This window comes from Euprymna scolopes, chromosome 46 (genome assembly GCF_053919585.1).
Source record: "Euprymna scolopes isolate OS-2025 chromosome 46, ASM5391958v1, whole genome shotgun sequence".
In the NCBI taxonomy this organism is placed as follows: Eukaryota; Metazoa; Mollusca; class Cephalopoda; order Sepiida; family Sepiolidae; genus Euprymna; species Euprymna scolopes.
Window position 1 is genome coordinate 47,779,790 of NC_136527.1, and position 25,654 is coordinate 47,805,443.

General features: G+C 38.0%; 1 long non-coding RNA gene across 1 annotated transcript in view; it reads right to left on the minus strand.

Moving 5' to 3' along the window:
- Nucleotides 1-495: 495 nt before the first annotated feature.
- The window catches only part of LOC145270517 (uncharacterized), a 171,845-nt gene continuing 146,686 nt past the window's right edge, over nucleotides 496-25,654 (minus strand). Inside the window, exon 2 of the long non-coding RNA XR_013865410.1 lies at nucleotides 496-1,968. This is a non-coding gene — a long non-coding RNA (uncharacterized LOC145270517). The remainder of the gene's footprint in view (nucleotides 1,969-25,654) is intronic.

The window sequence follows — 25,654 nt, forward strand, 5'->3', positions numbered from 1 at the left end:
TCTTTTAAGCCAGTCTATAAAACCTTCCTTATTTAAAAATTCTTGGGGGAATAAATCCAGAAAATATTTATCATGTTATTGTTTGGCTCATGTGTCTTTTTCTCTCTCATGAAAGTTCTCGAGTATTTTTAAAGATTTGTTTTGGTGATTTCTATAGTAGACTTGTTTTCTGATTCTGACATATTTGTAAGACGGTCTTGTGCAAAATAGTTGGCTGACTATGTGATTGAGGTTGTCCTACTGGTTCTTGCTTCATGATGCTGATATACAATTTTGAGGTATGGATTTTGAAAGATCATCAGATATTGTTTCCCATATGTGTTAGCATATGATGCAATGAATCTGACTTCTCTCCAAAGGAACCACGTATTTCACAAGAATGTGATTTGTTTCTTTGGTTTTGATTTTCTCATCAGTTTGTTTTTCCTGGGGATGGAGCATTCTATGGCATGCCAAACATTTTCCCATTAGTTTAGTTACTCCAACCAGAAAATCTTTTTAAGATTCTACCTATCCCTTTTAGTGCTATTATTTGTATTTTTTGCACTTGATTAACCAGGTATATTTGCCAGATAGTTTTTGAAATTTTTTCGGTTGCTTCTATAATAACTAGTATGATTGATAAATTCTAAAGATTCCAGTTTCTTTTCATGTTGTACCCACGTCCTCGGTATTTTGTTATTTTCCATCTATGGTCTGTTAAGGCCAGCTTAATTAAGGATACTTTTTTCCAGTAGGGCTGCTACTTTCTCCCTCTTGTCCCATATAACTATGTCAGTCTCTTTTTTTTCATTTTTCTTAAACTTTTTCTTCTAGGGGATGGGACATCCACCAGATGTCTGACATTTACCCCTATTTTAGTGAGTCCAACCAAGAGATCTTTTCAGGATTCTAGCCGTCCCTTTCAGTGCAATCGTTTGTATTTCACTTGCACTTGGTTCACCGGGTATGCTTGCTATGTACTTTTTAAAGTTCTTTTTCATAAGCCCAGTTGCTCCTATGATGACTGGTATAATTGAAACGTCTTTTAATTTCCAATTTCGTTTCATATCATACATAAGTCCTTGATACTTTGTTATCTTTTCCCTCTCAACTCTGTTAAGCCTTGTATCATTAAGTACACTGACCTCTATTACGGTCGCTTTTTTTGTTGTGCTGTTGTGCTGTATCCTCACCTGTTGTGCAGTATGTCAGTCTCCCGTATGTGTTTTGATATGACGTAACAAATTTGACTTCTGTGCAAAAGAAGAACCACATACTTCACAAGAATGTGGTTTCTCTCCTGTATGTGTTTTCATATGAACCAACAAATTTGACTTCTGTGCAAAAGAAGAACAACATATTTCACAAGAATGTGGTTTCTCTCCCGTATGTGTTCTCATATGAACCAATAAACTTGACTTCCATGCAAAAGAAGAACCACATACTTCACAAGAATATGGTTTCTCTCCCGTATGTGTTTTCATATGACTCAACAAAGTTGACTTCTCTGCAAATGAAGACCCACATACTTCACAAGAATGCGGTTTTTCTCCCGTATGTGTTCTCATATGAACCAATAAACTTGACTTCCATGCAAAAGAAGAACCACATACTTCACAAGAATGTGGTTTCTCTCCCGTATGTGTTTTCATATGACTCAACAAAGTTGACTTCAGTGCAAATGAAGACCCACATACTTCGCAAGAATGTGGTTTCTCTCCCGTATGTGTTTTCATATGACTAAACAAATGTGACTTCCGTGCAAATGAATAATCACATACTTCACAAGAATGCAGTTTGTCTCCCATGTTTGCCCGCATCCAATTCCACAAAAATTATATGCAATGGGTAGTAGGGTGAGACATGCAAACAAATTTCGACTTTAGAAATTTTATCTGAAGAAATTATATTATTATAAACTTATTTAAGTCACCAATGATGTAAGGTCCTTCTTCATTATTGTATTTCTTTTCATTGTTGCAAACTCTGAAAATATAAAATACATTTTAAAAAATATCATTTAGTTAAATTGAATTTATTATTTTAATTTTTATTAATATAAATTTATTATTAATTAAATTCAAAATAAAATGGCTATAGTTTTGATAAATACTGGTTTGTTAACAAAATTATTTTTCTACTTTAAAACGTTTTACATACATTCATTTTAGAGATGAGGATTGATTATTCATATTATTTGGATTCTTCAGAATACTGTTCTCATCTTGGGTGTTATTTTCCAACATTTTTATGTTACGTCTGATCTTACAAAATTCTAATGTTCGTTTAACCAGCATATCGACCGTCTTTAATTTAATGCTATCTAAGAATTTTGATTCTTTTAATACTTTCAGAGTCGATTTTCTCTGGGTATATGTAGATAATGTTTCGGAATAGTTTATTTGATGACATTTATGTTTTATGGTAAAGGTTTGCTATTTAAGGAAATTTAGAATAGTTTTAGGGTTTTCTTTTTCAAAGAGTTCTTTTAAGTTTGTGGCCTGGTAGCAGTGTTGATGTGAGATCATAGCAGTTAGGTAAAAGGTGTTTCACTGTATAAGGTTTGTGACATAGTATACTTAGCATGGTTTACTGGGATTTAATAATTTTTGAAGTATTTTTTTAAGTATAGGTATAATTTGGAAGAGTTTGTTGTTTTGGCAATTGTTCCAGTCATCGCTTAAAACACAAGAGCATGATACTCTAATGTACTAAGCAAAGGGTTCCATTCAGAAGTCCTACATAATTTGAAATTCTATTTTCAATCTCACAAGGGATTGAAATTTTAACATTCAGGAGTAACTTACAATTGAATTTATTTAGTGCATAAGAGTAGCATGCCGTGTGTTGTTGACTGATAAAGTTGTACATAATTTGAAATTCTATTTTCAATCTCACAGAGGATTGAAACTTACACGTTAAGGAGTATGTAACTTACAATTGAATTTCACTACTATTTATCACTATTTATTGCTCCATATTATATGCATGTGCTGTTTTTCTAAAGCCAGCTTGGTCTTCACTGTTCTTCATCTATAATTTTTACTTCATCCCATAAATGTAGATGGTTTCCTTTTTCCATCCATATATATTCCGCCATAACTGATTTTTATATCCTTCAACATATTACAGCTTTTCAATGTTTTTTTTTTAAATTTTACTGTTAGTGAATGACATGGGTTATATTTGTATAATTTTCTACATTTACATGGAATCTCTTTGTCGTGATTTTTTCATAAGCAGCTTTACATGCACAGCATGTTCTGGAGAGTCGAACCACTCTTGACTACTATCCTGACGTTTTATAGATTAGATATTCTTTTAATGTTTTCTAACAATTCCTTCATGTATGGTGTACAAGCCGTTATCCACATAACATGACAACAACATTCAGGAACGATTTTTGATATGTATTGTTATTAGTACATATTGCTTTTGTTCAGTGTTGTAGGAAACAGATTGTTACTTTCTTTACATAATATACATTGTGAGAATTGATGTTTTGATATTGGTTACATATTTAAAGATATATATTATTGTTGTGTTATGAGAATCTTTTTAATGATGTTAACCCTATGTGGCATTACATGACTTGGAAAGTAAAAGTAACAAGAGTTTAATTCCTTTGTGTTGCATGTTGAAGGTGCGCACACGCATGACAGCTGGTAGCAAATGCATTGAACAATGTGGTTAGGTTATCAGAATTGGTATTGTCACTGGTTAAAGATCAACTTTTTGACATGTGCAGCTGTCAAACGTAAGCAAACCTGCAAAATACAGGTCACATATATAGCCCAAAGAAAAAGGCAAAAGACAATAGATGTCTGCACTCAGTTGTAAATCAAAATATCACAAGCGTGGCTCCATCTACCCACCTCCTGGTCGACACTCTTTATCTTATATTATTATACAAAATGAAATGTACAATTGTTTTCTTGCTGACGAAAAATCTACTGCACAATTACTTCATTTGGTGCCGTTTTTTACTAATTATTCGAACAAAGAATAAACAAGCCTAGACAGAACTGTGGACGTGTGATAAAGAAAGTTCATGTTAAGTTGCGGAAAACGAAAAAAGAAAACAATTAAGTAAGATGCAACTCTTTTTACCCTCGTATTTCTGCCCCCAAAACAGATTATATATATATATGTATGTATATTATATTTTAAAAAATAATATATATATATATATATATATATATATATATATATATATATATATATATATATATATATATAAAGTTGAGTTGTATTGTAATCTTGTTCTTTGGTCAGTAGCATGCTATTGTTATAATGGAGCAGGTATTTTTACATTTTTTGCAGGGACTGAAATCAGAATTGAAAAGGCAGTAGGGTAAGTAATAAGACCAATAATAAAAAACGTAGAAGGAAATGTGGCTACAAAAGGTTAAAGAGATACATCAATCTTTTACTTTTCCCGTCAAGCAGTGTTATACAGAGCTTTTGCAAGAAGCCTATCCAAAATGAGAACAGTAGTCTTAATAATCTAAATAATACAAAGAAGCATTCCTCATTTAAAAAATCTAGAACTGTAATATTGTAATTTGTTTAAGAATCATAATGTTTTTTTAATTCAGTCAAAACTATTTGTAAGGTTTGTTGTTTTGGTCAATGTCTGGAACCTTTCCAAACCTCCCTCAAACCCTTTAGAATTACGACTTTTGTAACTTTCAGTAGTAAGATCGATTAGAGAAAAATAATGTCGTTGCAATAATAATAATAATAATAATAATAATAATAATAATAATAATAATAATAGGAAAACATAGAAGGAAATGTGGCTCCAGGAAAGTGGATGATGTAGAACAGTATCTCAGGGTGACCATACCAGTTGAAAAAGAAAAATATCAGTGATGCTGGCATAAGATAATCTTTTACTTTTCCCGTCAAGCAGTGTTATTTTTACAATGTTTGCACAATAAATAACACTCAAGATGAGAACAGTAGTCTTAATAATCTAAAAAATACAAAGAATCATTCCTCATCTAAAAAATTCAGAAATGTAATATTGTAATTATTTTAAGAATCATAATTATTTTTATAATTAAGTAAAAGCTATTTTTAAGGTTTGTTGTTTTGGTCAATGTTAAAATCTTTCCCCCCCCCAAAAAAAAGCTTTTACAATGACGACTTTTATAAGTTTTTGAGGGTGCTGTAAACGAATATATACTTCAAAAAAAGGTGCAGAGAAATAGTTTTCATATAAAAAAATACTTTTGTAAGAAGTGAAAGATCACATTGAAATATAAATTAAACGTAAATTGAGCACCCACTTTATTGCCACATAGAAAGGGGTCATTTTTTGCCTTTGGGGGGGGATGCAAAAGTATTTTTTGTTTCTTTTCTGATTTCCTCTTTCAATAAAGACACCAGGATATTTAAGAACAAAAATAAAGAATAATCTGCTGCTTTTCGAACTGCCAACAACCATTGTAAAAAAGAACATGTGAGGGTTGTATGTCCATCCAGTCGACAGTAGCTGAGCAGATGCTTGGTTCCCACCAGTTTTGGCAAATAGCAAACAGAATCCTCAACAGAAGCGTGTACTCTATCCCAACTCTTAAGTTTTGAGACATTGTGCTGAACACAGATGGTGGTGTAGTTCAGATCAGTAACCAAGATGGTGACCAAGAATCAAATGCGGTCCGTCGCATAGGTAACCTCTTAAGTTCTGAGATATTATGTTGAACAAAGATGGCGGCGTAGTTCAGATCAATAACCAAGATGGCGGCGTAGTTCAGATCAGCAACCAAGATGGTGGCGAAGAATTAAATGTGGTCCGTGACGTAGCAAATGGCGAACTGATTGAATCCAAAATTCGACGATTTTTATAATAATTTTGCGATGTTTTGATTGGTTGTTAAGCACAGCCGTTGGTTATAAAAATGATTGGCGAATGCATTCGTCTCATATCCCCCATCACAAGTCAAAAACATTTTACACCAACTATCATCAATGGACCTAAGGAAATCTCGTCAGCATCAGACAAAGCCAAACTCTTTGCCAAGAACTTTGCAGCTATTTCTACCCTTTGCGACCAAGACCACCAACCCCCAATATTTCCTTCTGCATCAGAAAACACGCTATGTGATATACAAATATCTGTACATGATGTTGCCAAGCTAATCTAAAACCTTGATTTCAGTAAAGCAGCCGGCCCTGACGGTATTCCAATCATAGTACTAAAAAACTTCAACCAGAACTAGCGCCCATACTTACAAGACTGTTTAAACGTTGTCTTAAAAATAATTGCTTTCCAACACCCTGGAAAACCTCATCAGTATGCCCTGTATTTAAGAATTCAGGTGATCCTTCTCAGTACAGGCCAATAAGTCACCTGTGCGTCATGAGTAAGTTGCTGGAATCTGTGTTAAATAGAGACGTAATTAACCATCTCAGCAAAAAGAGCCTTCTTAGTGACATGCAATATGGTTTCCATTCTGCTAGATCTACAGCAGATGTGCTTACAGTTATATCTCATAAGATTAGCGAATCTCTCGACAGAGGCTTCCTTTCTAGAGCAATTGCTCTAAACATATCAAAGGCCTTTGATAAGATATGGAATATAGGTTCACAAGATCTCCAGCTACGGTATAGCTGGAAATGTCTTCTCAATTATTAAGTCATTTCTCTCTGACAGGTTCATAATAGTAGTTGATGGGCCGAAATCAGAAGCTCACAGTATTAATGCTGGAGTCCGTCAGAGGTTCATCCTGGGCCCAACTCTCTTCCTGATCTACATTAATGATCTTCCAAATCACATCCTTACATCATTCATAGACATTTATGCTGATGACACTACTATCTATGGTAGCACATAAAAGACCGTAAATGACTAAGCTTTCTCCGATTCTCTCCTCTGATCTTGAGCACCTGGTACAATGCAGAAAGAGGTGGCTGGTTACTTTTAATGCATCTAAACCCAAGCTTTTATCTTTACATTATCAACGCTCTGATCCATATCTGGCATCAATTGAAATGAATGGCTCTCGTCTTAGGGAGGCCTCATGTTCTTCTGGGCTTGACCTGAAATGAAACACATACATCAAATCTGTTGCAAAGGCTGCTGGAAAAACGCTGGGATCCTTCTATCGATCCGGTAGATATCTACCTGCTGATGCAATTCTCTAGCTATATAAGAGTCAGCTACGTCCAAAGAGGGAGTACTTGTGCCACATCTGGGAAGAAGCTGCTAGAAAGAACTTATCCTGCTTTGATAGAGTTCAAAATAAACTTTGTAGCATCGTAGGAGATGTCCTTTTCTTTTCCCTGCAACCTCTTTCTCACAGAAGAGATGTTGCAAGTTTGTCTCTGCTTTATCGTTATTTTCATGGCAACTGCTCGACTGAGCTTCAATCTATGGTTCCAATCACCAAACTTTTACAAGAAACACTCGTCTAGCTGAAAACACTATCAATAATCCCCCACTCTTTATCTGTTCCTAAACATATATTGCATGAACGAAGCTTCTTTCTTAGAACTATACGCCTGTTGAACTGTCTTCTGTTTGCCTGCTTTTTTAGCTACTACAATATGGTTGTCTTCAAGTCCAATGTAAACAAGTTTTTGATGAGCCGTTCCAATTAAGTTAACAAATTTACCGAATTTCCATTACTAACATTACTATACTGTCAAATTGACTACTGTACACTCTTTAACCTTTATGCTCGAGTGGTCTTTGGGCCTTGATGCCTACAAAAAATTTACAGATATCTGTCATTCCTTATGTCATCAGTGGTGACCATTTTTTATGTGCAAGTGCGCATATATGCCACAAACAAGTAGTTTTCCAAATATTATGCAATGTAATCCCTTATGTGATCGGTGGTGATCAATTCTGTATGTGCAAATGCATACTTAATTGGCCTCCACTCGTAACAAATAATTACATACTTTAATATCCAGATACCTACTTGTTTGCAGCAAATTAAAATGTGATATTCGTTTTCAGCATACCCAAAAACCTATCGAAGTTGTAATGTTAAAGATGATTGTTAAAGTGGAAAATAAATAACAATTTACCAAAACGGCTTTCAGACACTCAAAGAAAACAAATAAAAAAATTATCACCTTGTGGCCAGAAAATGGGTGCTTATTTTACATTAAATTTATATTGAAAACTGATCCCCACTTTTTGAAAAAGTAATTTTCTTGTATCATGAAAAATCATTCTCTACGTCACTTTTGAAGTATATATTCGTTTTTAGCACACCTGAAAAACTATAAAATAATCTGCTGAAAAAAAATAAAAAAACAAAAGACATTTGTTTTTACTTTAAACTTGTGAAGCAGTTAATATCATTTAAAATTAATATAATTATTTTGTCTTTGGTAAACAATAAAGTTGTTTTTTAAGTTTAAATTTATTGAAAACAAGATACTGTCGACAGTGAAAAATTTTCAACAATAAATCAAAATTTTCATTAGGATTATTGGCTTAGTAAATGTAGTTATCTCCCTTACATTTTTAACGTATTCTGCAAATGCGAAAAAATCGATACTAAATTCATGTAGTAATACTTACGTTTTTTTATAATCTGCTTTTGAATAATTTTATCTGCTTTTATAAAGGAAAAAATGTTTCAAATGTGATTGACTTTACAAACTCAACTTAACATTCAAAATGACGAACGGAAGAACAAGTTCGCAGAAAACAAAATTAAAGAGGAAAAAAAGTTATTGCGAAATAGAGCCGATCAATTTGGTGAATATCACGGATAAAATTAGTATTATTTTATTTAACATTTTAATATTTACATGAGAGAGAACAGATTACAAGTTTCATCTTTATTATTTCTCTAATTCGTTGTACGTGCAATCTAATGGCGGAAACTGATAGCGTAACAGTTTAGAAAGCCGTCTTATACTTTTTTTAAATTTCTAATTATGTCTTGATTGGATTTTAAAGATTAAAGTCTAAAGTTAATCTCTATATTGGAAAAAATCATATGTGAAAGAAGTTTATAATGAAAAATGTTTTCACATCGGCTTCAAAGATAATTAGTAACATAAAGTCTTAAGATATTGAATTAAAAAAAAGATAGTTTTATTAGCCTCTCCCCCAAAAGTGAGAGTTTAGTAACAGATCTAGCTTTGCACAATAAAAACAAGAGAAAATATGTCACGCATAAGTCCTACAGAAGCCAAAAAATGTAAGAAAATCCATTTCATTTTAGACCTAGCTCTGTCTTTAACCAGTTATTAAATATTCTTAAAAATGATATTTTAATTTGTCCATATATGATTATAGAGTCGATGATGACAGAAGCAATAAAAAACGTATTTGGGTGTCATCAGCTAGAATCGAAACCAAAAGTAAAAACTGTAGTATTCAAAGCTGGTGACGTTACCACTGTACAAATATAACACGCATATGAACTGATTCAAAATAAACTAAGATGAATGTACAAAATGTATAACGATTTTTTAAAAATTCTGACCCTATAGAACTCAGGAAAGTGGTGCCAATTTGTAAAAATTGACCATGGAGTCATTAACTTCTATGTGTGTGACTCTGTGTTCATCCATTCATAATCGGGATCTATCAATTTTTAGGGTTAGGGTTAGGGTTAGGGTTAGGGAATTTCTTGAAGTCAAAAGTAGTAGAGTATCACTAATTCATAAATCAAAATCATTGTATTAAAATGAAATGACATTTATTTATGTGTTAGAAATATTAATTCAAATTGTTCCAACGTAAATATTTTCTTGTAACGTGTTCATAATGCAGGCTTAGCTAAATGAGGATCTCATGAGATTAGCATGGAGTTAAGATTACTGATTTTTATGAAGAGAGTGCCACACGTGGGTTAAAATGAATGTGAATATTTTATGAGAGAAAAACGGTCATTAAACCATGTAAACAAATTTTCGTGATAATTTTTATCATTAAAACCCGATTAAATATTTTTTAATATATTTTGTGAAAATATTTAATGAATACTGCTTATCGTTATATTCCTTAAATATTAAAAGTATTTTTAATTTTTTTAATTAACATCTACAATGTTTTATTTTTATATATAAAAAAAGCAAACAGGTATTCATGAGTTTTTTTTAATTTAAAAAGACAATAATTTGCGATTTTAGTCACCATATTGGTGTCACTGGACACATAAATCCATAAAAATAAAATGGAGTTTTTAAAGAAAAGGAAATAATACAGTCCACTCAATAATTGATATTTTAAAGTTTATTATCCATTTTCATATTAAGTTAAATGAAATGATAATTAGTAAAATAAAGTCTTAAGATATTGAATTAAAAAAAAGATAGTTTTATTAGCCTCTCCCCCAAAAGTGAGAGTTTAGTAACAGATCTAGCTTTGCACAATAGAAACAAGAGACAATGCATCACGCATAAGTCCTACAGGAGCAAAAAATGTAAGAAAATCCATTTTATTTTAGACCTAGCGGGGGGCGGGGCGCTTGTCTTTCACCAGTCACTAACTTCTATTTGTGTGACTCTGTGTTCACCCATTCATAATCGGGATCTATCAATTTTTAGGGTTAGGGTTAGGGTTAGGGAATTTCTTGAAGTCAGCGAAATCACTATATTAGGATAAAATGACATTTATTTACGTGTTAGGAATATTAATTCAAATCGTTCCAACATAAATGTTTTCTTGTAACGAGTGTTCATTATGCAGGCTTAGTTAAATGAGGATCTCATGAGAATAGCATGGAGTTAAGATTACTGATTTTTATGAACAGAATGTCACACGTGGTTTGAAATGAATGTGAATATTTTCTGAGATAAAAACGGTCATTAAACCATTTAAACAAAAGTTTGTGATAATTTTTATCATTAAAACCACATTAAATATTTTTTAAATATTTTTTGTGAAAATATTGAATGAATACTGCTTATCGTAATGTTCCTGAAATATTAAAACTATTTTTAATTATTAACATCTACAATGTTTTATTTTTATATTAAAAAAAGCAAACAGAAATTCATTCGTTATTTTGAATAAAAAAACAAACAAAGAATAATTTGCAATTTTAGTTATCATATCGGTGTCACTGGACACATGTATCCATAAAAATAAAACTAAGTTTTTAAAGAAAAGGAAATAATAAACTCCATTCAATAATTGATATTTTAAAGTTTATTATCCATTTTCATATTAAGTTAAATGAAATGACAAAAAAATAAATAAATAAACCACGATAAAATATTTAGTTTAAAATTCAAATAACGCGTTACTAAACAACGTTTTATTTACTGGATATTTTTCCGGCATTCACCGGAAGTTTTTATCTCCCCTAGTAAGTTCGATTTGTTTCTATTTTATCCTTTTAATTAACGTATATTGAAAAAAAAAACCCTGAAAGAAACAACAAAAAAACAAAAACAACAAAAAAACTTTGTTGAAAACACAAAGAGAAAAGGTAAGAAGCGAAACGTTATAAAAGGTTTCTCTCTTTTTTTTTTCATTTTTCTTAAACTTTTTCTTCTAGGGGATGGGACATCCAACCAGATGTCTGACATTTACCCCTATTTTAGTGAGTCCAACCAAGAGATCTTTTCAGGATTCTAGCCGTCCCTTTCAGTTTCCCTCTTGTTTTATTTTACTTCAGTTGAAGTTCTCAGAAATCAAGGGCCCCACAACCAGGGGCTAACACTTGAACTCTATATGAGATACATAGATATTCGAATGTTCCATTTAAGTTCTTTATCTCTCAAGCACTGAGTTAGTAAAGAATTGAGAACATAATTTTCCTCTCCCCAATTAACCATTTTTATACGTTGTAGTATATCTTTCATTTTGGTCTCTTGGTATTACTTGATTCCAGGACAAGAATTTATCTAATCTGGTGGAGTATCCAGCTTCGTGCTATTACTTGAGGTAATATCACTTGGAGAAGGTTCACCATTCCTCAAAAAAGCTGTGGAGTAGCTGTAGTGAGGAGATCTTATTTGGGCTGCGAATACTATGTGATTTTGAATATTTGGTCAGCGTTTACTTCTATGGAAAAAGTATCCTCATGCCAGGTTGTTCTGACAAACCCCTGTACAGAGAGACCTTAGACACCCGAGGATAGTGTCTAGTAGGCATTCAAGTTCTCCCCCTTAGGCATTACAGTTCTCCCCAGTAGGCATTCAAGTTCTCCCCCTTTCAGTCTGAATGGGTAGTCGTATGCGTAAGGAAATAACACAACTAAAAGTAAGGCGTCGGACATGTGGGTAAAGAGGAGGATTTGCCGTATAGTTGTACAAATAGCTTCAAACCCTGTTATATAAAAAAAATGTGGATGTATATATAGTAAACAGAAGTTTGTTTATATTTCCGTGATTATTAAAAATGTAATCCCGTGATTAAAATTTGATTTAGAATTAACCATGTTGTTTTAAATAATAAAAAGAGAGAAATAATGCAAGATGAAGTTTTAAAATTATTAAATGTGTTTTATTTTATAATTTAAAAATAAAAACAAAATGTTAGTTTTGTTCTCGAGAAGAAATAATGAAAGATGAAGTTAAATACTGAATTCTTGTGGAGACGCATCCAAGAACAATATAAAATGTAAAATCAAACCAAAATCTTATTTGTTTTGATCAATGTTTTAAATTTTAAATTACAAAATAAAAATTGTTAATTATAAAATGAAAAATGTTAAATTATAAAATAAAACATGTTTAATCATTTTAAAACTTCATTTTTCATTTCTTTTTTGTATTAACCAACTTATTATTTTTACTGTTTAATGTTTTAAAATTTTAATTATACAATAAAAATGTTAAATTATAAAATAAAACACGTTTAATCATTTTAAAACTTCATTTTTCATTTCTTTTTGTGTTAACCAACTTATTATTTTTATTGTTTAATGTTTTAATTTTTTAATTATACAATAAAAATGTTAAATTATGAAATAAAACACGTTTAATCCTTTTATTTGTTGAACAATATGGTTAAAATAAATTATACGTAAACAAATTTCTTGATATAGACTGGTGACGCCTCAAAGTGTCCCCTTTTATTAATAACGGGGTTGGAGACTCTTTGTACAACTAAACGGCAAATCTGCCGGTAAAGGAAATAAACAAAGTTCATAGTTAAGATGAAATAATATTAAAAACAAAACAAAAAACCGTTAAAATTATTTAAAAGTGTATTTAAGAAGGAGATATATAATGTTTCTTACCGGAGATGGCTTAAAACGGCGAAGGACAACAGAAGATAAAAGACAGAAGCATGTGGGTTACAAAGGCTGCTGACTACAATTATGGAACAAAACACCGGTCAACCTGCCGGTGTCGAGTCTATAAGAAAAATGTCCGGACAAGGGAGATAACTGTTAAAGGGACATAATGCATGGAAAATAGACAACTATTTTAAAAAGAAAACAGCATTTATAATTGTTGTAATTTGTTTGTATTTAAAAAAATATGTTTTATTAATTGAAAAGACGGTTTAAAAGTTAATCTTGGAATTTAACTCTGCTGTTTTGTTAAGTAAACTAATTTTAATTTATTCGATTTCGAAATTTTTTTTCACCTAAAAATTTCGTGTATTTATATATATGTGTGTGTGTGTGTGTGTCTAAATAAGTGTTCTATTCTATATATTGTGGGCGAGAAAATGCGTATACGAATACGATAACTGATTAAGTTGAACAAATACTTATTTACCACAAATCAGATGAGGTATTGTTGAATCCTTCCCAGTGAAGCGAGGTGCTCGCTGTGCAAAAACAACGAACAGCTCACTTACCTCGCAGCAAATCTGTATACGGATCCGTGGTGTCTTTACGTATAACTGGGCTGATCTCGGTCGACCCACTGATTATGCCTTGCACAGAACGTCCAGTGTTGTTATCAATGAGTTTGCCACGCTTGACATATACAAGGATGCTGAAATGGTGCAGAAAATCCGCCCCTAAAATCGGAACGGGTAGCTTTGCGACGATGAAGACCCAACGTAGTGCGCACTGTAATCCAAGATTTAATGTTATCGATGTCTCTCCGTAAGTAGGAATGGAGGAGTGATTCACTGCGTGTAGAAATAGGTTTGATTGAGGATGCATCTCTTTCACGAACTTCTTAGGGATGATACTGACTTCCGCACCGGTATCAACGAGAAATCGTATACCAGTGGTTCTATCAGTCATGTACAGGGTGCAACGAATGTTGTTCTTGCCAGGAGTGTCTGCCGCTCCTACTGCCTGGCCTGGGCGTTTCCCGAGAGACGTTTCTTCGTATATGAACATGGCTGGTGGCATCGGTAAGCTCTTTCACTGAAACGCGCGTGGTACTTGCAGAGCCCACCACTGTTCTGAGTGCTGCTAAATCGCCAGGGACGAACTCGCTCAGTAGGGTGCTTATGCATTTTTGGTTTGAGCTCGAGGTCACGTAACTGTTCACTCAGGTCGTGAATCATTTGAGCCTGTTGCTCTAGTTCCTCGCGTATATCCGTGGAGGGGTTTGCGACGTTAGGCGGGGCATTGTCAGAGCTGGGCGTGTGAACTGGGGGTATGGAAACGGTCACGTCCATAATTTTGTCGGCTAGGTCCGCTAGCTCCTTGATGGTTGTGGAGTCATTCGAAGAGGCGAGTATCATTTGAATACTCGATGGCTGTCTATTAACAAAAAGTTGTTTAAGTATGTCCGGCGGTAGTGAGTTCTCTCATCAACAGCTTCATACGTCTGAGTAACTGAGATGGTTTCCGATCTCCGAGTTCTTCTTCTACGAGAAGTTGACGAAGGCGTTTCTGCTGTGAATCAGTTGTCCTCTGAATCAATTCCGATTTGAAATAATCGTAGCTGATCGATTCAGGGGGTGACATGATCAAGTCGCGAACCTCCGCCATTACTTCATGCGTTAATGCGGCCACCACGTGGTTGAATTTCGTCACATCGCTCAGAATCCTTTGCGTGTAGAACTGGGCCTCTACGTGTGCAAACCATAATGTTGGATCGTGCGTCCAAAAAGGAGGAATCCTCAAAATAGCCTGAGTAGCCGTCGTTGAAGGAAGCGCCTCACTGTCCATCGTGGGGAATGCGTTGAAGAGAACGATGATCGCAGAAAATCTCCGTGAGATCCTTTATGCCTAGAAAAACCGATGTGCTGCTAAGGTCGACATGTACGTCATTCGGTGTGCACGTAGTCGCTGAGAATTTTCCCTTGTGTGATTACAGGTAATTCTTCCTTATTGATAATATCCACATTTCCTTGCGTGTTCTGCCAAAGTCTGACGAAGAAGAGGGGTCACCAGTGAAGCGAAGTGCTCGCTGGGCAAAACAACGAGCATCTTACTTACGATTAATTTTTCAAAACATCATTACAAAAATAAACATCTGGAAAAATCAATTAAAAACACACAAATCATCAGACTTAGCTCTTTGTAATAGATGTGAATTTTTTTGCCTGGAATATCTCACTCGTGTTATTTTTTAGTCCGAAGATAAAGAAAAGAAATCCTTCTTGACTGGTTTAATGTTTTTGACGTTACGTTGGAAATTAATTTTTTAGGAAATGCGTCGAGTAAGGAGCTGAAGGAAAGATAAGAATGTTTTTCTTTCTTTTTGTGTGTGTTTCATCAATGGGAATTGGCACAGGATGTTGCGCATAAGCGACGGAGCCTGACAGTAACGCGTCTTAACTTTTCGGGTGCCGAGCAAAAAAGAGGTCGAGAGAGTCCTTTGATTTATTGTCTTTTTTTCGGAGCTCTCCGGAAACGGTGAAATGTTCAATGTCCTGACAAAATAAATTCCCGGGTAGACACTACATACCCCCCTACTAGACAGTATGTCGAACAAAAGAAAGTGGAAAAGTCACTGGGTATACACAGCAAATCGATGAGGACGTTGCACTAATCTGCCCGATTTGGTAGAAGTTGTACTTACTGGTGAATCGCAGTTTCCGTTCTGAACTGCAGTGTTTTGTGTCCGTTTGCGTGCTAGCACATCGTCATCCAGAATAGCTTTCTTCAGGCGATCAACACTGATTGAATCTCGTCTTCCGTCAATGTCGATAACGAAAAACTTTGAGTAGCGTTTCAATACCTTAAAGGGACCGGAATACGGTGGTTGCAGTCGAGCTGTGCCTCCATCGTTCCGAACAAACACATGAGTCCACGATTGTATGTCTTTGGGAACGTGAGTGCGTGTGTTCTGTGTTCTCGGGGCAACGTTAAAAGGTTTCGCCAAGTATTCCCTCACACGAGAGGTATAACTTGTTGGGTCAGGCATGCGTGTAGGAGTGGTCGGTGCGACCATCTGTCCAGGAAGAGTCAGCGTTGTTCCGTAAATCATTTCGGCAGGCGTAAAGCCAATATCTGCTTTTATGGTGGATCTAATGCCTAATAGAATGAAGGGGAGGTACTCTGTCCACCTGTTAGGGTAGGAATGTGCTCTAATAGCTGCTTTCAACTGACGGTGCAGACGCTCGATCATGCCGTTTGCCGCCGGGTGGTACGAGGTAGTCCTTATGTGTTTGATTCCCAGTAGGCGAGACAACTCAGAAAAAAGATAGGAATCGAATTGTCTGCCCCTATCGGTTGTGATGGTGTGAGGCACACCATAACGCGATATCCAATGTGTAACCAGGGCTCGGGCAACAGTTTCTGCGGAAATATCTGCGATGGGGATGGCTTCAGGCCATCTAGAGAATGTCGATGCAAGTCAATAAGTATGTGCAGTTTCTCGAATGTGGGAGTGGACCCACTAAATCTATGTGAACGTGTTGAAATTGTGCCTCAGGGGTTGCGAAGGTAGCAAGGGGACATTTAATATGCCTCTGTACTTTCGATTTTTGGCAAGGGACGCAACTCTTGGTCCATTCGCGAACGTCTCGGTTAATGGCTGTCCAGATGAAACGAGAAGTTACCAGCTTCTGTGTGGAACGAATGCCAGGATGTGACAAGTTGTGTAATTGAAAGAAGACAGCTCGCCTATGCTTAAGGGGTACATAGGGGCGTTCATGACCGTTCGAAACATCGCACCATATTGTCTCGTTGGAACAAGGTACTAGGACTTGCTTGAAAGTTAGATTCTTGGAGTGACGTAAGCGATTTAGTTCTTCGTCATCCCGTTGGTCGATGGCGATCTGGTGGAGGTCGATCTCGTCAATCGCTTGAATGGCATCGATGTGCATTCTCGACAATGCATCTGCAACTACGTTCTCCTTCCCTCTGATATACTTGATATCCGCAGTAAATTGTGATATGAAATCCAAATGGCGAGCTTCCCTGGGTGAGTGTTTTCCGGGCTTGGCAAGCAAAGCATGCGATAACGGCTTGTGATCCGTAAAAAGCGTGAAAGTGGATCCTTCCAACATATAACTAAAGTGTTTAACTGCGCAGTATGTGGCCAAAAGTTCCCTGCTGTATTTGGTTTCAGCGTGCTGAAGACGCCTTGAGAAAAAAGCTAGTGGTTGCCAAGTATTATCCACTAATTGTTGCAGTACACCACCAATGCCAACGTCGGATGCATCGACGGATAAAGCTAGGGGTGCATCTGGACGGGGAAAAACCAACATTGTCGCTTCTGTTAATGCCTGCTTGACCCTATCGAAAGAATATAATTCCGTTTCGCTTAATGTAATCGTCTCATTTTTTTTGTTTTTATTTCTGAGTACGTCGGTTAATGGCTGAGCGATTTCAGCACAATGGGGCACGAAACGTCGATAGAAATTAATTAAACCGAGGAACTCTCGAAGTTTATGAAGTGAAGTGGGAGCTTGGTAATCGACTATAGATTGGACTTTCTCTGGAAGGGGACGGATACCTATTTATCGATTAAATGGCCGAGAAACGAAAGTGAGAAAACTCCAAACTCACATTTTTGGGGGTTAATAATAACGCCATAATCTGTCAACCTGTGAAATAACTGCTGCAGATGCTGTAAGTGTTCACGTTCCGATGCACTTGCCACGAGGAGATCGTCAATATATGCATAGACGAACGGTAGTCCTCGCAAAACTGTGTCGATAAAGCGTTGAAAAGATTGCCCTGCATTACCTAATCCAAAGGGCATGCGCAAGAATTCGAAAAGGCCGAAAAGAGTTGTGATCGCAGTCTTAGAAAAATCCTCTGGGTGTACGGGAATCTGGTTGTACGCATGAACAAGGTCGATTTTGGAGAACACTGTTTTTTCCGTGAAGCGAGTTAGAAAAGTCTTGCAAATGCGGAATAGGAGTAGTGCGACTGTTAAGTGCGCGGTAATCCCCACAAGGGCGCCATTCACCGGCTAATTTTTTTGGCACCATGTGGAGCGGCGATGACCAGTTGCTATTAGAGGGTCGAATAATGCCTAAATCCAACATGTGCTGAAATTCTTGTTTAGCCGCCCTTAAACGATCGGGTTTAAGTCTGCGCGGGCGCGGGCTCACAGGCGGTCCCCTTGTTTGGATATGATGAGTGACATCGTGTTTAACTTTGTAACCGTTAAACGTAGGACGAGTTAATTCCGGGAAACCTCGCAGCAAATCTGTATACGGATCCGTGGTGTCTTTATGTATAACTGGGTTGATCTCGGTCGACCCACTGATTATGCCTTGCACAGAACGTCCAGTGTTGTTATCAATGAGTTTGCCACGCTTGACATATACAAGGATGCCGAAATGGTGCAGAAAATCCGCCCCTAAAATCGGAACGGGTAGCTTTGCGACGATGAAGACCCAACGTAGTGCGCGCTGTAATCCAAGATTTAATGTTATCGATGTCTCTCTGTAAGTAGGAATGGAGGAGTGATTCACTGCGTGTAGAAATAGGTTTGATTGAGGATGCATCTCTTTCACGAACTTCTTAGGGATGATACTGACTTCCGCACCGGTATCAACGAGAAATCGTATACCAGTGGTTCTATCAGTCACGTACAGGGTGCAACGAATGTTGTTCTTGCCAGGAGTGTCTGCCGCTCCTACTGCCTGGCCTGGGCGTTTCCCGAGAGACGTTTCTTCGTATATGAACATGGCTGGTGGCATCGGTAAGCTCTTTCACTGAAACGCGCGTGGTACTTGCAGAGCCCACCGCTGTTCTGAGTGCTGCTAAATCGCCAGGGACAGACTCGCTCAGTAGGGTGCTTATGCATTTTTGGTTTGAGCTCGAGGTCACGTAACTGTTCACTCAGGTCGTGAATCATTTGAGCCTGTCTCTCTAGTTCCTCACGTATATCCGTGGAGGGGTTTGCGACGTTAGGCGGGGCATCGTCAGAGCTGGGCGTGTGAACTGGGGCTATGGAAACGGTCACGTCCATAATTTTGTCGGCTAGGTCCGCTAGCTCCTTGATGGTTGTGGAGTCATTCGAAGAGGCGAGTATCATTTGAATACTCGATGGCTGTCTATTAACAAAAAGTTGTTTAAGTATGTCCGGCGGTAGTGAGTTCTCTCATCAACAGCTTCATACGTCTGAGTAACTGAGATGGTTTCCGATCTCCGAGTTTTTCTTCTACGAGAAGTTGACGAAGGCGTTTCTGCTGTGAATCAGTTGTCCTCCGAATCAATTCCGATTTGAAATAATCGTAGCTGATCGATTCAGGGGGTGACATGATCAAGTCGCGAACCTCCGCCATTACTTCATGCGTTAATGCGGCCACCACGTGGTTGAATTTCGTCACATCGCTCAGAATTCTTTGCGTGTAGAACTGGGCCTCTACGTGTGCGAACCATAATGTTGGATCGTGCGTCCAAAAAGGAGGAATCCTCAAAATAGCCTGAGTAGCCGTCGTTGAAGGAAGCGCCTTACTGTCCATCGTGGGGAATGCGTTGAAGAGAACGATGATCGCAGAAAATCTCCGTGAGATCCTTTATGCCTAGAAAAACCGATGTGCCGCTAAGGTCGACATGTACGTCATTCGTAGTCGCTGAGAATTTTCCCTTGTGTGATTACAGATAATTCTTCCTTATTGATAATATCCACATTTCCTTGCGTGTTCTGCCAAAGTCTGACGAAGAAGAGGGATCACCAGTGAAGCGAGGTGCTCGCTGGGCAAAACAACGAGCATCTCACTTACGATTAATTTTTCAAAACATTTATACGAAAGTAAACATCTGGAAAAATCAATTAAAAACAAACAAATCATCAGACTTAGCTCTTTGTAATAGATGTGAATTTATTTGCCTGGAATATCTCACTCGTGTTATTTTTTAGTCCGAAGATAAAGAAAAGAAATCCTTCTTGACTGGTTTAATGTTTTTGACGTTACGTTGGAAATTAATTTTTGTTAGGAAATGCGTCGAGTAAGGAGCTGAAGGAAAGATAAGAATGTTTTTCTTTCTTTTTGTGTGTTGTTTCATGAATGGAAATCGGCACAAGTGTGTGTTGCGCACAAGCGACGGAGCGTGACAGTAACGCGTCTTAACTTTTCGGGTGCCGAGCAAAAAAGAGGTCGAGAGAGTCCTTGATTTTGGCACCACGCCTTTTATTGTCTTTTTTTCGGAGCTCTCCGGAAACGGTGAAATGTTCAATGTCCTGACAGAATAAATTCCCGGGTAGACGCTACACCGGCATCACAATATCGAATAAACATCAAAGCACATAAATAAATACCGTTCACTTGTGAATAGAAAATCCTGTAGTGGCTGCGATATTCTGGTCGGCCATGTGTTACCTTTTTTTCTTCCCGGAAGTGCCGCCCGGACTACCCCGCAGATGTTCGAAATCCCCTTTTCTCCGCACTCAAGATGACAAAACTTCCGTTTCTTGCATCAGGGCAAGATCTCATCTTGTAACAGCCGCCTTAGATCTGACCTGTATTCGAAACTGTTGCCATGTGGTCGTCGCCCGCCTGCATTTGCATGTTTTTTACTTTGTCTGCTGGCACATAACAAAGTCTTTGAAACGTGCTGGGAACTGCCCACATGTTGAGCATTTCGTTAGATTTTGACTTTCTGCACCACCTCTGGAACTGCAGTCATTTGAGCTGTGATGCCCCCCTGGCGAAAGTGTGGGGAATCGAGTCAATGGGTGATCGGGAATTTGGCTCGGTGTGAATAGAGGCGGAGGTGGAAGTGGTAGATCCCTGTGTTGTATGTTATTTGGTTGCGGTACAAGCCGGTGGATGTGTCCGCAGGGAACCCAATCTATTTCACCGTTTTCATTTTTTACTTAGATCACCAAACTCGTTGGTGCACCTGTCAAAGCAAAGTGTTTATTTGCATACCATAAGCACCTGGATTGTTATGAACTATGTCTTGGCGGGGATCTTCGGTAGACCGATGTGTGTTTGGCGGCCGGTGATAACGTAGTGCGGAGATGCGCCAGTGGCAGTGTTGGGAGCTCTTGATTTTGCTAAGGCACCAGGATGGAACATAGATGTTTAGACTGGAGCCTTGGAGTTTGAAAACCTTCCCTGCAGGTGTTGGGTCTTGTTGTTAAATACATGTTGATCCAAGTATGTAAGGAACCGGTGATCTGTGAGGACAACGAATGGACGACTACGCAGAAAGTAATCGAATTTGGTGATGCCCCATTTTATAGCATTAGTCTCGCATTCGGTCGTTGACCAGTTGCTGTCGTGTTAAATGTGTGTGAGGCCACTGCTATGATTTTCTTCTGGCCATGCTCATGCTCTTGCATGAGAATAGCACCGCATGCGATGTCACTGGCGTCGGTGGTGAGGGTAAAGAGTCCGAAGAAGTCGGGGAATGAGATGATTGGTGCTGAAGCAAGGCGCTTCTTAATTTTCTCGAAGGCTTTGTTGGCACTTTTGGTCCAGACGAATGTCCGTCCAGGCTTGTTTAGTTCGTTTATGGGGGCCATTAGATTGGAGAACATATCCGTTCGGATGCTCTTATACAAGCGTGTCTCGATGAATTGTCGAATCCATACGAGGCGTCCAATGAGACTTTGTAACTCCTTTCTCGCTGTCGGGGGTTTCATGTCGATGATGGCACGTACTTATTCGGGGTCAGCGTTGAACCCGTCGCTATTCACAATGCGGCCGAGGAATTTTGCTTTGGATGCAAGGAAAATGAATTTCTCCGGGTTTAGTTTTAATCCAAACTTGCGAAGAGCGATAAATAATTGTTCCAGCGCAGTTATATATTCCCCAAAGGTTTTGGCATGTACAAGATTATCGTCGATATAAGATGATATATTTGTGCGTGAAGCCACTGTGTCAAGAGCATCGGCTATGCATCGGGAAAAGATTTGACCAGCGGATATTAAACCAAAGGCTAGACGGGTGTATTGGAAACTTTGTCCTTTTCAAGTAAAGGCCGTTTTATGGCGGTCAAGTTCGTCGATAACACTTTACCAATAGCCATTGCGGAGGTCGAGCGTCGAGAAGTACCTGTTACTTTCGCCAATCTTGTTGCATGTGGAGTCAATGGTAGGCATCGGATATGGGTCAAGATCGACCAATACCTTGTTGAGGGTTCTCTTAAAGTTTGAAACAACTCGGCTTTTTTCCGTTTTTCTTATGGACGGCGAAAATGGGACTGTTAAATCCCTTAGGATTATCGCAAGGTTCGATAACGCCCTCAGGCGCCATGCGGGTGATTTTCGCATCCACCTCATCCTCCAGTGCTTGGGCTATGTGATGTTGTTTTTGGCTCCTGGATTGACCGTTGGTTGGAATGCGTATGGGTCTGATGATAGTGCCCCTTTTATTATCATCGGTGCCAAGGATGTCCGCATACTTAATGAGTAAATCGGCGATGGCTTCTAATTCACTACGGTTATGATGGTCTGGAAGTGATAGGCCCGCAGTTTATTTCAGCCAGTGGAGTTTTTCGTTGAGAGTCAATCCACATCTTGCGGTGACCCGTGGTTCCTCATTGGAATTAGCTTGGTCTCTGTGTGCGAGGATGTGATTCTGTTTCTTTGGATTGACAGCTGTAGAGAGCGGAACGGTATATGATAGCTGCCCAGACGGGACAGTGCGTGCAAGCTCGACAGTAACCTTCTGGTTATTGATAGTGTAGGATGAGAGTGTGTGTATGTTCTGACCAATCAGGACGGGAATGTCTGTTGTCGTGATCAGTCGCAGAAAGCGGGGGGGGGGAAGTACCATCGCCCAAGGTAATGTCACAGGTTAGCTTGCCCAAAATAGAGATGTTCCCTCCGATTCTTTTTCACATCTTTAGGTAAGCGAGAGATGGGGATGATACTAGTTGTGCATCCGGAATCCAGCATGCCCATGTCGGAGAACATGATGCCATTGCTGTGGAAGTTGATCTGGACAAGTGGTGATCGGAGATTAGGTTGGATTTAGAAGTTAAATGTGTGATAATGCTTAGTGGAGTCGAGGACCTGGGGACGAGTCATCACATCTCGCTTGGTCCCAACTGAAAATCCAATTTGTTGAAGAGCGTCGCATGTTCACAGCTATTCTGATCACTATCTGTCCCAGGTAAACTGGTGTCAGTAGTCGCTACGTGTGCTTGAGCACGGGGAGGGTGAAAATACGGACACCTGTCGCCGATGAAGCATGCGCGGCCTTGTAAAAAGTTTCTGCACACTGCCTGTTGGCCGGGTTGGCCAGGGCCTTTTCTTGCCCGGTTGTGCTTCATGTTGGAGGAGGGGTTGGTCCGATCGTTCCTATTGCCAATGGATGGGTTGTTTCCATGTGTTCGGCACAGATGCTTGTCTAACTCTAGTAGCTGTAGCTTTACGTCAGCTAATATTTCATCACTTTTGAGGCTGTATGGCTTGTCGGAATATGTAGGGTGGCTCGCGATTAATGCATTGGTTTCATCAGCAGTGGTAATGTGCATTTTGATGTCACGATCAAGATAGCGTTGTGCATTGCTGGCTATACCGCCCGCAGTGTAGTGTCTGTCCATGGTTTTCACGAGCTGTGGGTAGATGTTGGGTGCCAATGTCTTGATCTTTTCGCTCATGAGCATGGCCCCCATTAAGGAAAAAGCTGTTTCAGCTGACATCTCAGCATTTTGGTTGTCCGACTTGAATTTAGCCATGATGTGGACTGTAGCCTCTCAGATTGTGTTTTCCAGTCGGCCTGCAAAATCAGTGAGCTTCTCTCCCTCATGGTGCTGAAGGTCCCACGCTCTGCTCAGATACTGAAAACTCATCATTTGGCTACTGTGGGTGGAGATGAGATAAGCCTTTAGTTCCTCGAACGATGATGTGGACTGTCTTGAGTCTTCCATCTGCTGGAATATGCCTTCGTTAAGGAGCTGTTTTGCCAGCTTGACAAACTCCTTCTCCATCGCTGGATATTCCCTTAACTCTGGCTTAACATGTCTGGTGTAAGAAGCCTTGTTAAGGTCAGTAATGAAGCTGTGTGCATCGTTATCTGGTTCAAAAGTCCAGATGGATTTTGTGGCATCCCAAAGTGACTGTTGTCGTAGCAGAAGTTCATAGTGAGTGGTGTGTTGTAACGACGTGTGTGACCGGTCGAGTGCAGTAGTTTGCAGGGCAGCTAAAAGTTCGTGGAGGTCTGTTTTCAGTTCATCGATGATTAATTGTGTTCGTGGGTTATCGGCAAGCTCCATGTCAATTTTCGTTTGAAGAATTGCTGCTTTTTGTTGCATAATGAGTTCTAGGATTTCTGATCGAGAAAGGCTGGAATATTCCATTCTTGTTTTGCTACACGCTTGACACCAGTGTTATATTCTATGTATTGTGGGCGAGAAATGCGTATGGTTGCAAAACAAAAATACGATAGTTGCAAAAAACGAGAATACGATAACTGAGTAGATTGAAATATATTTATTTACCACAAATCAGATGAGGTATTGTTGAATCTTTCCCTGCATCTATAATAGCCACAGTAAAGTCTCGTTAAGTTATAAGGGTCGTCTAGAGGCGAGAGCAGGGTTTAGAGATGGCTCATCTGTTATGATGTGGTTGTTCCGTGACGTGGGGTATAGGCACGGCTTGTCTGATTGTCACGTTGTGGAGATGACGCGTAATACGGCAACTATTGAATGAACACAAAAGCACGCAATAAAATACCTTTCACTTGTGAATAGAAGATCCCGCAGCGGCTATGATTTTTTTTCTGTCCGGCCATGTGTTGCCTTTTCTTTCCTAATTCCTTCTTTTATCTTTTTCCCGGAAGTGCCGCCCGGACTACCCTGCAGATGTTCAAAATCTCCTTTTCTTCGCACTCGATATGACAAAAACTTCCGTTTCTCGCATCAGGGCAAGATCTAATTTCTGATTTATCTCTCGTTTGTTTAATTAAGCTTTGCGCTTGTCTGAAGGACAATTCTAGGAATCTACTTTACAGTCGAACTGGTGAACATCTGAACATTTGTATTTGAGTATATTTTGATAATAGAACTTTGCAACTTTGCTCTTTTCTTTCTTCCCAAACCTCCGTGATCTTTTCTCCCTAATAAATGTTAACGCTTTCATGTTCTTGAAGTATCTCTTTGTTATTCATTTAAGTCCTGTTAGTATTGCATGCCATTTCCTTTGTCTTTTCTTGAAAGCTTAATTGACATACACCTCATGGGATAACCTTCGCGGGACGTAGTGAATAAATTTCCCTCAAAAAGCATTAAAATACATAACTTATCCAGGTAGGTAGGGGAGTAACTCATCGAATGGAATAAAAGCATTAAAATACATAACTTATCCGGGTAGGTAGAAGAGTAACTTATCGAACCGAATAAAAGCATTAAAATACATAACTTATCCAAGTAGGTAGAAGAGTAACTTATCAAACTGAATAAAAGCATTAAAATACATAACTTTTGCAGGTAGATTTCTACCTAACTGCAAAAGCTAT